The sequence below is a fragment of the Acomys russatus genome, chromosome 1 (assembly GCF_903995435.1).
Source record: "Acomys russatus chromosome 1, mAcoRus1.1, whole genome shotgun sequence".
NCBI lineage: Eukaryota > Metazoa > Chordata > Mammalia > Rodentia > Muridae > Acomys > Acomys russatus.
Window position 1 is genome coordinate 118,995,657 of NC_067137.1, and position 11,336 is coordinate 119,006,992.

The following is an 11,336-nucleotide window of genomic DNA, read 5'->3' on the forward strand; positions in this document are numbered from 1 at the left end:
ATATGTTGTAATAATGCTGTTGTAAGTAATACTTCCATGTCTCTCTCTGCTTGTTTTTCTAGTTCAGCACAGTCATTGTGGTGAATGTTCATAGCATTATAACTGCTTAGCCATTCATTGAATTATAACATTTGTTAGTGGAGATTGGGAAATTTATTTGTGAAATTCTGCAGAATTCATTTTTCTATTTCCAATATTTGCTGAAGTTAAATAAAAATTTTCAAGCCATTGATGTAATAAAATGTGAAACAAAACAATTTTCTGCATCCCTTTGTCTACCTTCATACAGAAATGGGTTTGAGTTTCTGATTGTGTTATTGCCCAGTGTTAGACCCTGTGAGACAAACAGCTGGAGGTGACCACTGCTCTTAGCTTTTAGCTCTACCAGAATGGTTTGATAATCTTTTTTTATGTTTGATTAGCTTATAGCTGGCATCAAATTGCAGTGTGTATTTCATCAATTCTGCAGTACTGAGGTCTTAAGTGTAAAGACTGGGTAAGAGGAAGCTTTCCACATTAGTAGTTTCTCTGTTGTCATCTTGACCAGGCTTTGGCCTGGTCCTTGCTCTGTGGCAGTGAAGAGGCAGACCATTGCCTTTGTTGTTGTCTCTGACCAACAAATGGTACCCTGCTTTCACTCACTACCCAAGCAGTGTGAGTATTGGCAGCCTGTGTGTCCTGCCCCTTTCTAGCTAGAATGTAAGGTTTGCCTAGGCACTGTACTTGTGAGCTTTCTCTGCATTAACAAATGCCTAAGGTGAGTCAAGTTATGTAGGAAGGCTTATTGGCCTGTAGTGTGAAGGTTTTCATCCATGACCAGTTGCCTTCCATTTTTTTGACAGTGTCTCAATGTGTAGCCTGTTGGCTCTCATATTTTGACCAGTGGGAATAGAGGGAGCACATGATAAAAAGAATGTGTGGCAGGGCCAAGATGGCCAAGAAAGAGCAAACAGGAAGAGCAAAGGCCAGCACTCCCATAATCCCCAGGGAAGCCCAGGTCCCCAGTGACCTGAAGACTCTTGCTAGTCCCCACCTTTCAGAGGTTCCCTCACTTTCCATCTGTTCACACTGGGGCCTAAGCCTTTATTTGACAAATGAGCCTTTGGGTAACAGCACATGGGCTACACTGTAGCAGGTAACTACTACTGGAATTTAAGGTCCACAGCCAGCATTGCCTCAAACAAAATTTGCAGTAATTGCATGGAATCTCTCTATGTGGCCAGCAGCCTCAGAAAAGGAAAAGCCTATGGTCCAGGGATAGCAGTGAGTGCATGGTTCAGAGTCAGGGCTGCAGGAGAGGCTGCACCACACTGTGGTTCAGACAGAGCCAGGGCTGCAGGAGAGGCTGCACCATACTGTGGTTGCAGGGTCTTCCTGAGCTTGTCCTGGGAACCTAAGAACAGCATCCTAGAGAGAATTCAGTGTCAGCCTGGAGAGAGCAGGGAGCACGGAGGGAGCAAGTGCAGACAGTAGAGCCCTGGGCTTCCTGCCAGGAGATGGGGGAATAAGCCAAAAGGAAACACAGCAAGGCGAGATGAGACTAGGGGCTGGGGACTGCCGGCGGGGGCGGGGTGGGGGGTGGGGGTTCTAGCTTAGGACCATTCTCCTGTATATCTGCCACAGAGAAGGGGCCTTTTGAGCTTGGTCTTCATTGACTTAGAAGACTAGCTAGAAGGGGAGCGGCCCTTTCGAAGACCTACATATAGAGGGTCTATAAGCTTCAAGTAGGGAGGAAGGCTATTGACTTGGGGAAGTCAAAGACCTGAAGACTTCAGGGCCAGGCCCACTTCCTCCCATGTAAACATAAAAGGCTGCTGTACTATGCAGACACCTATAAGGTCACCTCTGGCTTGCTCCTTACCTCGAGTGGGATTGGTACTTGCTCCTAGCCCTGACTTCAGTGAGGTGTGAGGCCACAGGGAACTCTCCAGAGCTCAGACACCACCTGAAAGTAAGAGTAAAGTCTTCAAGACAGCCTGTGCTTGTATTGGAGTGAGAGCAGAAAGGACTAGGGCCTGGCCACGGCTGCTGGCACTGCCCCATGCTTCATGTGTGTCTGGTGCCCGGCACTTCATGAGGTCACGGCCATTCTGAGCGCTCAGATTTCTGCCCTTACAGTCAAGGCATACCTGCTGTGCACTCCATCGACTTCCTCCTTAGGGTATCAAGAGCCAACTCATGCAGGAATCTCAATTGATTCTCTGGTCTTGGGCTGTGTGCCCTTTCTCCCTGTCCTACAAGAGGGGGTACAGCGTACACCCTGAGCAGGCCTTTCTCTTTCCACCCCTCCCTTCTCACCATCTGCGAGGGTGTTAGCACTTGTAGATCATGCACTCAAGCAACTGACATCGGCTACCTGCAGTCCCTCTGTTGCTGCCACCGGTGCCACCCCAGGTGTCTGTTTGCTGCTGTGATGCCATGGCCAAACTCACCATTGGCCAAGCCCCAGCCTGACTTTTTTCTCTCCTTGTCCACCCGACCATAATCAGGAACCCTTCATCTATTTTATGTATATGGGTGCTTTGTGTGCACACCAGAAGAGGCCTTCAGATCCTGTGGTACTAGAGTTACAGTGTGAGCTGCCATGTGGGTGCTGGGAATTGACCCCAGAACCTCTGTAAGATCAGCCAGTGGTTTTAAGCACTAAGTCATCTCTCCGGTCCTGCCAGGTGTGGTGGTGCACACCTTTAATCCCAGAACTCTGAGAGGCAGAGGCAGGCAGATCTCTGTGAGCTCAAGGCTAGCCTGGTCTACAAAGTCCAGGACAGCGAGGACTACACAGAGAAAACCTGTCTCCAAAAAAAAAAAAAAAAAATCTTCAGTCCCAGTTAGGAATATTTCAACATGATTCATTTGTCATGTAGAAAAACAAATGGCCCTTCTTAAATCCTGACTTAAGCTATACGCCCCAGGACCGCCTTGCCTTGCTTTTTTCTATAAATAGCACAGCCCTTTTCATGGTCTTCTGTTGCATAATATTTTATCTGATTGTGAATTGTAAAACCCTGTTTCTTATGCTGGCGCACACCTTTAACCAACACTTGGGAAGCAGAGGCAGGTGGATCACTGTGAGTTCGAGGCCAGCCTGGTCTACAAAATGAGTCCAAGACAGCCAAACTACACAGAGAAACCCTGACTGGAAAAACAAAAAATAAACAAAACCCTCTTTCTTGTTTGGTGTGGCTCAGCCCTAGCACACACCTTTAATCCAAGAGTTTTCTGCACACAGGATTTAATAAAGTTAACCCTAGGTCAAGAGGTAGAGCAAGAAACCAGCTGACAGAGATTAGGTAGAAAAGAGGGGCTTTGAGAAAAAAGTAATTTAAGACAGCATGGAGGGGAGTAGGGGGAAAACGGGAGGGAGGGAGGAATGGGAGGATACAAGGGATGGGATAACAATTGAGATATAATACAAATAAATTAATAAAAAAATTTTTTAAAGATAGAATGGAGAAGAAGGGCTCTTTTTGGCTTTTCCTCCTGGGCTGTTGGATGAGCCAACACGCTCTTTGGCTTTTGACCTTTCTTTCTGGGATGTGACTGATTAGGAAGATCATCTGGGTGCTTTCTCTGCCTCTCTGAGCTACCATGTTTTGGCCCCAGCATTTGGCTCCTGGTCTTCATTGGTAAAAATGGAACATCTGAGATTTTCTTTCTTTATAACAGCAGTCGTTCCGCCCCCCACCCCCGCCCCACACCCCCACCCCACTTCCTCCGGACAGCGGCATTCCTGGACTCTGACCTTTAGATGAAACCTGCACTTTGATGTTCTACCTCCCTCCCATTTCACCCTGAATAAGAGAGGTCCTCAGGGACTTTCATGATACTCACCAGCTTTGTTCTGACCCTGGAGAGAGAGAGAGAGAGAGAGAGAGAGAGAGAGAGAGAGAGAGAGAGAGAGAGAGAGAGAGTGTGTGTGTGTGTGTGTAAGACTTGCAGTTTGTTCAGATGGGTAGAACTGCACAAGGTATTCCCTCTACCGTGTCTCTCCCTTAGCTCAGTGCTACTTTTGGGGACTTCGCTTGCTGCATTTCCCACGCTGGCCTTTTCAGGTGGGTCCTTGAGGTTCTTCCCAGCCCTTTGCTATGCGTGAGCCTGCATGCTATGAGGCCAGAGGCTACCAGTCCTGTGTGCCACCAGACAGCCTCAGCAGGACCCCAGTATGGGCTTTGGCCTCTGACTGCCCTCGCTACAGGATTCTCTGCTGACATTTCTCTCTCAGCCTTTCTAAGTAAGATCAGCAGGGCTGTGGTTCCCCGTGGATTCCCCTCCGGGTACATGTGGTGCCTGTATTTTTCCTTAACTGTTAGTATGTTTTGTTGTTTACTATAATAAAATGTCTGGTGGAGACAACTGAGGAAGGAAAATAGGCTGGAAGTGTGTAGCTGAATGCAGGTTGAGGTGAGGGCCCCTTGGCTACATCCCATCCAGGTCTGGACCATAGCAAGAATGTGTATGAGAGAGTGAGCTGCCATGGGTAAGCTGAGAGCCTCAGACACTGCTCCCACCACAGACACAGGAGCCACAAGAATCTCCTAAGGGGAAGACCGCTGACTCAAGGACCTCAACTAGTCTCCACTTAGAAGATCCCATCAGCTCCCATACCACCATACTGGCCTCAGCTCCCCATACAGGAACCATTTGGACATCAGCGCCCGCCAGCTCTGAAGGTCGCTGTGGTCAGTGGACCCTTCACAGGAATGGCAAGAGAATTGGGCTCTCCTGCTGCTGCTAACTGCTAACTCCTAAGAAGTCTGAGACAACCTTCCAGAGATGATTGCCAAGGCTACCACCAACCACCAGACCTGTGTGCAAAGCCACCAGAGGTCAGGGGACCCTGAAAAGGCTGAGGAGGCCACATAAATAACCTTGGCAAGACCAGCACAAGGTCTGTGTGGGCAAACCCACCCAGGTGAGCACTTCTGATAGCAACTATTGTCCTTTGGTGCACTTTGTCACATAGTAATTCATGACTGACAGTCATGAATTAAAAATTTCAGGTTGCAGCCGGGCGTGGTGACACATGCCTTTAATCCCAGCACTCGGGAGGCAGAGGCAGGCGCATCGCTGTGAGTTCAAGGCCAGCCTGGTCTACAAAGCGAGTCCAGGACAGCCAACCCTACACAGAGAAACCCTGTCTTGAAAACTAAAAAATAAAATTTCAGGTTGCAGAAAAGGGTCCAGGGTGCCTTTTCAGAAGCAGCTTTAGCCTACTGCATGGAGAGTGTACGCTCCGGCTCCTGAGGCTTGGTCACCACTCTGATCCAGAGTCCTCCCCTGTGACACCTCCTGCTTGGAAATATTGGCCACTCCATGGGGCCACAGACCTGTCACCCATGGTCAAGGTGGGGTGGGAACTGTGCTCTCGACAGCCCTCCCAGGCTACATCTCCATCCTGGTGGCTGAATGTTTAAGGTGACTCAAGTGCTTTCCTGACACCTGATTCCTGCCTATCCATCTGTGTGAGCCACCTCTGACTACATGCCAGATATAACTTCTGGGATGGGCAGCATTAAATTGGGGTGAAGGTACAGGAGAGAATGGGGTTCAGCAGGTTTCCAGTCACAGTGAAAGTAGCAACTGGGCCCATTTTACAGCGTGCTCTGTCAGCCCTGCAGGTACTGCTGGGACCTGCTCCCCCGGGGCAGCAGGCATGACGGTGCTGCCTTTGTAGGGTCCTGCCTGAGCTCAGGTGAGCCTGAAGTTGCTGAGACTCAGAGAAAGGTACCTTCCTGAGTTCAGTTATCGGTGGGTATTTTTGGAGCCTGCATGGCAGCACATGGATAGTTGGAGCAACACAAGCCCCCGGGTTCCCATGATCCTTCAAGCAAGGGAAAGGTGTGCTTTCCTATGACTGCCTAGATTAGTTGGTGCCTGGGGTGACCCCAAAGGCTGGGCATGCTGGAATCGGCCGGAGGATAACTATAGACCTCTTTCCCATCAGCTCGGCCTGTGTGCAGGCCAGGAGTCAGGTTCACTTGGCGAGGCTGACCCTAACTTGCCAGGGGTTATGACAGCCATGCACCATGAGCAGACTCCAGGCCGGGGCACGGAGCTTGTCCTAGAGCAGAAGCCATGGTCTCTGAATGCTGTTTACTCTTTGGAAAATGACTGGGTTTAGGTGTGGGAGGGAGGGCACAAGAAAGGCTGGGAATCTTGCCCAAGACCCAGGGAGCGCCCAGAGCAATGGGGTCTTATCTGAATAGCTCAGAAGCCAGGTTAAGACCTCCCACTGCCCTAATAGGACAACTGCCATTTTAAAAGCCCCAAAAAAGAAATGTGTAAAAATCTAAAAGATTGTAGCAATTTTTTGTTTGTTTGTTTGTTTTTTCGAGACAGGGTTTCTCTGTGTAGCCTTGGCCGGCCTTGAACTTACAGCAATCCACAAGCCTCTGCCTCCTAAGCGCTGGGATTAAAGGCCTGCAGCACCATCCCCGGCCTGTAGCAATTTGGGGGGGGGGGCGGGGTTTTCGAGACAGGGTTTCTCTGTGTAGCCTTGGCCATCCTGGACTCATTTTGTAGATCAGGCTGGCCTCGAACTCACAGCGATCTGCCTGCCTCTGCCTCCCGAGTGCTGGGATTAAAGGCGTGCGCCACCACGCCCGGCCCCTGTAGCAATTTTTAAACAATTTTTTAAACTTTATTTTGGGGAGAAGGCACACGTGCCTGAATCATGAATGCAGAAGTAGAAGTCAGTTCTAGTCCACCTTCACAAGAGAATGCTGGTTGGCAAGCACCCTTACCCACTGAGCCATCTGACCAGCCTAGGGATGTTTTTGTAAATACCTGTTAAAGCTGTCGGGGATGAAAGGATATCAAACATAGATCCAAATATTCTTGTGGAAGTCCAGCATATCGCGTGCTTCAGAGTTGGGAAGTCCAGCTGACAGACCCATCAGAGGAGAGCTGATGGAAGGCCCCACAGAGAGCTGGACCTGAGCCTCTTCACACTTTTGTCATTGAAAGCTGCCCTTCAGGACTCAGGACCTGGGCCACAGGAATCTGTCAGGGATGCCACACGAGGCCACTACCACACTGGCAGGACCTGTGGCGTTTTGGAGCTCTTCTCATTTGAAGTCAGTTTCTGTCGTTTCTGTCAGTTCCCTGCTCATAGCAAGCTAGTAGCAACCCAGGGAGCATTTTAATTACCCCTTCAGCTAAAGGTAGTGACACAAACCTGTGCTTGAGAGGCGAGGCAGGACGTTTACTCGTTACTATGACTTTAAGGCTAACCTGGCCTACAAAGCAAGGTACTGTCTAAACACACACACACACACATACATTTTTCTTCCCTTTTGAAGGCCAGGGAAGAGCACCCACTTTTAAGAGCAGCGTGAGTTGGGCTGGAAAGGTGGCTCAGAAGCTAGGAGTGCGCGGCCCTTGCAGAGGACCTGAGTTCAGATTCCAGCACCCACATCCAGGGCTCAGACCTGCCTGTAACTCCAGTTCTGGGGGATCTGATGCCCTTCAGGACCATGTAGAGAGAGACCCTGTGTGGGGCTCAGGGACACTGAAGCTGACTCAGCAGTTATGAGCATTTGCTGTTCCCCGGCACTGGGGAACTATAGAAATGGCCCCTCGAAGTGTAATTGTGGTAGGCACAACCTTCTATCTGTAACTTCATCGCCAGCGGGCCCTGCATCCCCTTTTGGCTTCTGAAGGACCAGGCATGTGTGTAGTGCACAGACATGCAGGCAATAGTCAGTCATACACGGAATACAAAAATTGCAAACAACCTCAGCCGCAGCACAGTTCAGCATGCCTAAAATATAGAAACAACCAGAGTTCATAGTGACTGGACAGTGAAATGTGTTCATGTCCGCCATTCACGTGTGAAGTGTAAGGAAATCCAGAGACCCTGTGAAACTAATGGGGTGGGGGGAGCCCAAGGGGGGAGCCCAGGAGCCCAGTCCCCGCCTGGGCTACATGGTGAAGCTTTGTCTTTAAACAAAGACTGGGTTAATAGATTCTGTGTATTTTGTTTGTTTCAGATGAGGGTCTTATCCAGTATAAGTTGGCCTTGAGTTCTGTATGTAGCTACAGCTGGCCTTGAATGCCTGATCCCCTGCTCTTGCCTCCAGAGCTCCCCATCACATGAGTTCTGAGGATCAAATTCAGGTCACCAGACTCAGCAGTCAGTGCCTTTGCTTCTTGAGCGTCTCGCTGACCCCACAAGTGACTTCCTCAGAGCATAGGATGACTTCAGCAGGATGCTGGCAGAGCGGTTAGTGGGTGCCTGCCTACTACGCAGTGCTGTGTAAACCTGGCACCCTGGAGGTAGAGGCAGGAGTATCAGAAAGTTAAGCACACTCTTGGCTACATAGCAAGTTCAAAGCCAGCCTGCTGTAATGAGCTCCTCCTACTCAATAACCATGGCAACAAGTTGATAATATAAGAATATACAGATTATTAGTGGATAACATAAAAATATGAAAAGTAAGCTGGATCTTATATAGCCAACATTAATCAGCTGACAATAGACATGACTTATAAGATATTTACCCACCCACCCCCATAGCAGCCATAGATGGGGGGAAACTTTACCAACTAAAAGACAGGAGTCGAAGCTTACCAGGGAATTGAAGGGCAAAGGCAGTCAAATGGGAGGAACACAGACGCAGAGCAGCTGCAAGCGCAGGGCAGGAAGGTGACCTCGCTGCGAGAGCTCAGTGTCTGCCTCACCCTCCTGCAGGATAACTGGCCCTTGTTAGCAGTAGACTTTATGCTGCACACTTAAATCACAGTGCCTTAAAACAGAGAGAGGTTAAGTCTTCCACCGTAGTATACAGAGTAACTGGATAGTTAAGACCCAGCACGTCTGGGCACGGGGTATTCACCTACAATCCTAGTACCCAGGAAGCAGAAGGATTGTGAGTTCAAGCCCTACCTAGGATGAGTTTGAGGCCAGGCCGGACAGCTTAATGGTAAAAGATGCTTGGGGTGTACAGCATCTGCCTAGCATGCATGAGGCCCTCCATTCAGTCTTCAGTACGGAAAATGAAAAAACAGTAAGGACACACTAAGGAGCACAGTGCTCTCCAGATTAGACCAGGGCTGGGCATCCTCATGGTCTATTCTGAGACAAGAGCTTACTCTGTAGGTCAGGCTGGCAGAGGACGCACTGTGTGGCTCAGGCTGGTCTCAGACTCTGTATGTGGTCCTTCCGCCTTAGTCTCCTGAGTGCTGCAACTACAGATGTGAACTACACCAGCTCTAGACTCCGGGTTGTTTTGTTTTGTTAGGTTAGTGGGGTCTCACTGTGTAGTACAGAGTGGCCTTGAGTTTGCCTTGTAACATAGGCTGCCCTCAGGGTTAGCATCCTGCATCTGCTGCCCATGTACAGGTGTCACATGCTTATGCTGTCATGCTGGATTCCAAATAAAATGGAGTTTTGAGTCATAAACTGTTGAGCTTTATTTGCAGTAGACAAAGATGACTGCATAATGATAACTGCAATGGTTTTATCTTTGTCAACTCGATGGGCTTTACAGTTACCATGGAAACACATCTAGGTATGTTTAGGAAGACCTTTTCAGAAGGGTTTATAACGGAAGAGGGAAAACCCACTATGAGTGTGTGTGGCGTTGTCAATGGGGTAAGGTCCCAAACTGAATAAAAAGGAGAAGGCAGAGTGCTGGGGAAAAAGCTCAGTGGGTGGACGCTTGCTGAGCAAGCACAGGGGCCTGCAGCACCAGCATAAAAGCTGGAGGGGGCAGCACTGGGAGGCAGAGACAGAGGATCCCAGGGGACCCATTGGCTGACCTAGCCAAAGTGGCACACTCCAGATTCAGTGGAAGACCCTGCCTCAAGAACCTTGAGGAGGGCTGGAGAGATGGCTCAGAGGTTAAGAGCGCTGGCTGCTCTTCCAGAGGACCTGAGTTCAATTGCCAGCAACCACATGGTGGCTCACAACCATCTATAATGGGATCTAATGCCCTCTTCTGGCCTGCCGAGGTACATACAGGCATAGCACTGTTTAAATAAATCTTTAAAACACACACACACATACACACACACCTGCATGGGCAAGTGCATGTCCACTTGCCTACAGGTCTCTGTCTCTGTATCTCTCTCACACACACACACACGCGCGCACACACACACACACACACACACGCACACAGAGCTGACACCAGCAATCGTCCCACACTTCCTTCCTGACTGGATACCATGTGCCTTGCAGCCTCCCTAAGGCCAACAGCCTCCATCCCCACATGTCAGCATGGCGTAGTGTACCCTGAAACTGAGCCAACTCCAAGCCCTTCTTCACTCAATTTGCTTCTTTGTATTTTTATTCTATGCATGTGCTTTGCCTGCGTGTATGTACTGTGCTGTGTGCATGCCTGGTGACTGTAGAGCTACAGATGGCTGTGAGCTACCATATTGGTCCTGGGAACTGAACATGCGTCCTCTGCAAGGACAGACAGTGCTTTTAACCCCTGAGCTACCTCTCCAGCCCTCAAGTTAATCTCGTCAGCATTTGATTTTTTTTGTTGTTTTTTCTTGTTTTCGAGACAGGGTTTCTCTGTGTAGTCTTGGCTGTCTTGGACTCACTTTGTAGACCAGGCTGGCCTCGAACTCACAGTGATCCATCTGCTTCTGCCTCCCAAGTGCTGGAATTAAAGGCGTGCGCCACCACTGTCTCTCTGATACTGTCGTGGTAAAACTACCTCTCATTCTTTGTGCTGCTCTCTTAAGTAGCTTCACTTCTCTCTCTTCTCGTGAGAGTTGGGCCTTCCTTCGACGAACTAACTTTGCCTTCATTGTTTGGGATTAAAGGCGCGAACCACCACACCCTGACCTAAGCGGTTTTTCTGTTTTTGTTTTTGTTTTTTTAATAATCTGAAAATTGCTCTATGCCAGGCTGGCCTTGACCTCAGTGATCTGTCTGCCTCTGTTTCATAGCATTAAAGGTGGATGCTGCCACCACCCAGCATGTCTGCATTCCAGCCTGATCACACAGACCTAGAAGGTCTTTGAACCGTGATCTCCTGCCAAAGCAGCCATGTTCTGAATTAACATTTCCTCTACACCTGATTACAGTAGAGATGAAAGTAACTTAATACAGTAGCAGGGTCAGGTCTTTGAAGGAATAACGTCATTGTAAATACATGCACTCACATTGGCCACGCAAATATTTTAAGCATGTATTAAATTGAAAAAGGCTAAAAAGCAAGAGACTTCAGTAACCCACTTTAAATATTGTGTCAGGGCCTGGAGAGACGGCTCAAAGGTTAAGAGCACTGATGCTCTTCCGGAGGTCCTGAGTTCAATTCCCAGCAACCACATGGTGCCTCATAAGCATCTATAATGAGATTTGACATTGTCTTCTGGCA